This window comes from Pinus tabuliformis, chromosome 9, assembly GCF_031772625.1.
Source record: "Pinus tabuliformis cultivar Carrire ecotype Pingquan chromosome 9, CPIR1, whole genome shotgun sequence".
Taxonomy (NCBI): domain Eukaryota; kingdom Viridiplantae; phylum Streptophyta; class Pinopsida; order Pinales; family Pinaceae; genus Pinus; species Pinus tabuliformis.
In genome coordinates this window covers 1,359,455,301-1,359,461,300 of record NC_142307.1, presented here as the reverse complement: position 1 = coordinate 1,359,461,300, position 6,000 = coordinate 1,359,455,301, and positions in this window count along the sequence as shown.

Below are 6,000 nucleotides of genomic sequence, written 5' to 3'. Positions count from 1 at the left end.
TGATTCCAGGAAGTGTTCCTCCAAACATCAGGCCGTACAGATATCCCTATGTCCAAAAAAGTGAAATTGAACGTATGGTTGCAGAAATGCTAGAGGCTGGTATAATTCAACCGAGTCAAAGTTCTTTCTCTGCTCCAGTAGTATTGGTGCACAAGAAGGATGGATCATGGCGCATGTGTCCGGATTATAGGGAGCTCAACAAGCTCACTATTAAAGATAAGTTCCCCATTCCTGTCATTGATGAATTACTGGATGAATTGCATGGATCAATTTACTTCACCAAGTTGGATCTTCGTTCAGGATATCATCAAATCAGAATGAAGATTGAAGACATTCCGAAAACGGCATTTAGAACTCATGAGGGTCATTATGAATTTTTGGTCATGCCTTTTGGCCTTACCAATGCACCTTCAACATTTCAAGGTTTGATGAATTCAATTTTCAAACCATTCCTTAGAAAATTTGTGTTAGTATTTTTTGATGATATACTTATCTACAGCAAGTCTTGGAAGGATCATGTTGAACATGTTGACAGGGTGCTACAACTATTGGAAGAGAAACAATTATATGCCAAAAGATCCAAATGTTTCTTTGGAGTCCAGGAGGTGGAATATTTGGGTCATATTGTATCTCATGAAGGAGTTAAGGTAGACCCTACCAAAATTAAAGCCATTAAGGAATGGAAAATCCCCACATCCATAAAGCATTTGCGCGGATTTCTTGGGTTGACAGGGTATTATCGCAAGTTTGTTAAGAATTATGGGAGAATAGCAGCACCTCTAACAACATTATTGAAGAAAGATGCATTTTCATGGACTCCGGAAGCAACAAAGGCCTTTGAACATCTTAAAGAGGCAATGTGCCAAGCACCGGTCTTAGCTACACCGGACTTCACAAAAACCTTTATTGTGGAATGTGATGCTTCAGGAAATGGAATTGGTGCTGTTCTAATGCAAGATGAAAGACCCATTGCCTTTGAAAGTCGTCCAATCAAGGGAAAGTTTCTAAGAAAAGCTATTTATGAGAAGGAAATGTTGGCAATACTCCATGCACTTAAGAAATGGCGACCCTACCTAATGGGAAGACACTTCAAGGTAAAAACAGATCATGATAGCCTTAAATACTTTTTAGAACAAAGATTATCCTCTGAAGAGCAACAAAAGTGGGTCACAAAGATGTTGGGTTATGACTTTGAAATCATCTACAAAAAGGGGAAGCAAAATGTGGTGGCAGATGCACTCTCAAGGAAGGATGAGGATGTGGAAGCATTGTTGTGCGCTATTTCTATCATCCAACCAGATTGGATAAATGAAGCAAGGGAGGAATGGAAGAATGACGAAGAAGTGTGGGCACTTATTCGAAAGCTACAACAAGATTCCAGTACGTCTGATACATTTAGCTGGAAAAATGATTCGTTATGGTACAAAGATCGCTTATACCTCTGTAAGAATTCCCAGCTAAAACAAAAGATTCTTATGGAATTGCACACTTCTCCCTTAGGAGGGCACTCAGGATTTTTAAAAACTTACCACAGGGTTAAGAAGGAATTTTTTTGGGATGGCCTTAAATCAGATATTCAAAAGTTTGTGGCAGAATGTTTGGTTTGCCAACAAAATAAAGTTGAAACAATTAAGACACCGGGTCTATTACAACCTTTATCCATTCCAAGCCAACGTTGGGAGGAGGTTTCAATGGATTTTATCACAGGTTTACCCAAGTCTGAGGGAAAGAGTGTCATCATGGTGGTAGTTGACAGACTTACCAAGTATGCACACTTTTGTGCATTATCACATCCATTTAAAGCCAGTACAGTTTCTACTGCATTTATGGAAACAATTCAAAAGCTACATGGAAACCCAAAGATTATTGTAAGTGACAGAGATCCCATTTTCACTGGAAATTTTTGGACAGAATTATTTTCTTGTCTTGGTACTCAGTTAGCTCATAGCTCATCTTATCATCCTCAATCTGATGGGCAAACTGAGATAGTAAACAAATGTTTGGAAGGATACCTTCGTTGCTTTGTATCTGATAAACAGACACAATGGGTCAAATGGTTGCCTCTGGCTGAATGGTGGTATAACACTTCCTTTCATACAGCAACAAAAATGACCCCATTTATGGCACTTTATGGGTATCAACCACCATCCATCACATCATATTTAAGAGAAAATTCTAAGGTTCAGGCAGTGGAACATCACATCGAACATCAACAACAAGTCCTCCAACTCTTAAAGGATAACCTTGTGTTGGCACAGAATAGAATGAAACAACAGGCAGATCAACATCGCAGTGAAAGAAGTTTTGATGTAGGTGATTGGGTATTCCTACGGCTACAACCATATAAGCAAATGTCCCTCAAGCAAGCTAAGAAGGATAATAAATTATCACCAAAGTATTATGGTCCGTACAAGGTGTTGCAAAAGATTGGTACTATGGCATACAAATTGGAGCTTCCTGCAGCTTCTCGATTGCACCCAGTTTTCCATGTTTCATGCTTAAAGAAGGTTATAGGCGACAAGCTCCCAGTTCAAACAATATTGCCAGAACTTGACGAAGAAGGAAAAATTATATTGGAACCGGAAGCAGTTATAGAAACAAGAACTCGACAGCTACGAAATCGATCAATTTCAGAGTACCTTATCAAGTGGAAGAACTTATCCGCTGAAGATTCCACATGGGCGGACGAGAATTTTATGCAGAAGTATCCTGAACTACTCAAGCGTTGAGGACAACACTTTTTTGAAGGAGAGGGGCATGTTGGGTCCCTATAATACTAGTGATTACCCCATTACTATTGTAGTTATACCCCTTATTTATATTGATGTACCCATGTAGTGCCCATATTGTTACTATTGTGCCACATAGAAGCCCACTATTGTTATTGTTGTGCCCTACAATATTATTGTTATGTAGGCTTTGATTGTATTGGGACCACTTAGACTCCTATATATAGAAAGGAGGTATTTTCATTTGTATCATCCAAGAATTGTTCATTTATGTAATGTAAAGGAGGTTGCCCCCTCGAAGAGGCTGAATTCTAAGGCGTTGATCTTTCTTTTCTATCTTTTCTTGAGCTGGTTTCATAACAAGCATTGTCAACCCCATAAAAGTAGAAGAATTACCCCATTAGGCGAGACTTGGGTATGTCAAAAAGGAAGTTGGAGAATGCGCTGAGACAGCTAGCGAACCACCAACAACAGATGACGAGAAGCACTCATTCGTTCTTTCCAAATCGACAGAGGAGGTAAAAGATGTTGATTTCCTTTCGGTTTCATCTTCACATAGTATGATTTCTGTTGGAGATTTGGAGATCCCAATTATAGGGACAAACATGAGGCTCCTTACCAGGACGAAGCACGAGAAGGAAGAAGAACTTGGTAACAATAACCAAGGCATAACTCAACCATTGGAGGTTGTGCAGATACCTCAATTTGCAGGCTTGAGATACACCAAAGGAGAATGCTTGAAGGTGTCATATTCTTCCAAGACATCGTCAAAATCGTTGAGGAAATAGAATGATGGAAAAACATCCCCATCATTCCATGATAGTTTCCATTGCAGGGAAAGAGCGGAGACAAGCTCTCATCACCATCCTTACACCAGAGATGGCAAGGAAAGGTATAATGACTTTCGACATTCGAATGTTCATTTCGATTATGATCATGTTGTTAATTATGAACGTAAAACATGGCATCAAAAGACATGTACCTTTTGTGGATTACATAACCATACATTTTTGAAGTGTTGGAAAAGAATGGAAACACACAAAAGGATGAGGCGTGAAAAACCCTCTCAACAGCAGGTTAAACAGATCTGGAGAAAGAATATGTATTGTAATCATTGCGATAGAAGTGGCCATCAAAGAGCCACTTGTTGGAGGCTCCATCCAAAGCAACGCCTTAAAGACAAAGTGTCAGTGCATCAACCAAGTGAAACGATTGTTCGACAAGAAAAATCACCACAAGGAGGCTACCCATTCACATTGATAAGTGAAAAATGGTTTCTAGATATGTTAGCATTTCATGGTCGTGCTTTTGTAAATCATTTGTTTCATTTTAAAATGTAAAAGTGATGATGAGTTTTCCATCACTTGTTCAACAACAATGATGTCTAGTCTTATTTTGAGTTGCATTTGACACTCTGAAAGAGATGTTGTATTTCCATCACTTGTCAAAACAATAGTGTTTTGCCTTATGTTTGTAAATCATGTGTTGTAGTGATGATGTGTTTTCTATCACTTGTTAGAGCAACAATGATATGTTGTCCTTGTTATCATAGCTGGAGTATTGTGTCCATCTTGATGTAAACTTGACCACTGAGGATGTGTTATAAACTCGTGGAAAGTATGGGATGCTTGGGTCATTAGTTGGTCATGAAATTCAAGCATTTAATTTGCCAAACAATGTACTACAGGTTGTAGAGACTACAGGTGTCAGCTCATCGCTTAAGGCTCCGAAGAACGAAGGTGAAGGAGATGGAAGCAAGACCTTTCAGGACACTTGTGATGCAGACAAGGCACTGAGAAGCTGCAGATTGTTTTTCATGCTTTTGGAGGACTAAAAGCTCCTCAGTGGGGAGGATTGATCTAGGTGGCTCCAAAGACACACACAGGACAAAGAGAGCTTATGAATTCTCGAATATCAAAGTGATCAAAATGATTTTGAACCAAGACCAGAGTGTAGATCTCGTCGTCTTGATTGCGAAGGTGTGAACAGTTCGTCAATTCGAGCTCGTATGAGGGAGAACGAGCCAGTCAAATTTTTGGTCAAAGTTGGGCGGTGGGCCAGGTTTAAGTGTCCTACAATTTGACCAACCCCAGGGCATAAAACTTAGCTCCCAAAATCGGTAAAAATTGTGGCCTCGTTAAAATGCCCAATATCCCTTATTTTCGAAAGATTTGAAAAAATCCCCCATTTTAATAAAAATTAAAATATATATATAAATGAGGTGGCAGGCCACCACCCCCATCACCCCAAACCATAGCACACAAAAAATCAGTTATTATAAGGCCGACAGGCCATGACCCCCACCGACCTAACCGGGTCCCAAAACCTTACAAAAATCAAATTTTAAGTTTGGCTCGGCGACCATCACCCCGTCGAGCCCTCCAACCACCCCACTATACACATAACCATATTAAATGGGGTGGGCACGGGCCACCTTCGGTGGACCCAGCCCACACCCCAAAACTCCGCTCCAACCAAACAATGCGATGGGAATTTAGTTATGGGAGCCGGCGGGGGTCAAACCCGCCTAGCCCACATGGTCGGCCCCCAAGCGGGCGGCTCCATTAACATGTGATATGGCCCATAAATGCAATGATCTGTCAACCCATTAATGCGCCTCCAAAAACGTTTAATGCACCATTTATACATACGCGCCAACAAACATTTAAACAAACATGCCATGGAGGGAGGTATGGGGGCGGGCCGCCCAATGCAGACCCGAGCCCCCCATTCAAGTTCATTCCATTTCAAATCAAAACTATAATATGTTTAAAAAACAAGGGGCGAGGTTTGACCACCTGACCCCTCCCCAACCATTTTCCATATTTACCAACATGCCAAACTGAACTCATTGGAATATCTACCCGAAAGTTTTTGTAAGAACCCAGTTTTCTCAGTGCACAAGGGAGATGGAGGAACTAGGAGTGGGCATGAATTTCGAGACAGAGGAGGCAGAATATTCTTTGATGCCCAAAGATTCTCCGGGGAGGTAAAGAATATTTTTGTCAGAACATAGTCAAGTTTACAATCGTTTTTTATGGTTTTCCGCATGGATCATAATGGCGAGGTCAGATTCACATTTTGAGTTGCAGATTTCCAGTCCACCCATAGAGCAGAATCTTTGAGGAATCTAAGGGGAATATAAAATATTCCTTGAGCCCTAGATTCTCAATTTCTCAGAATTCAGAAATTTGACAGTCGATTTTGCACTATTCGACACCACAAATCTGATGGTATGTTCAGATTTTTCATTTTCTCATTTCATTTTTGA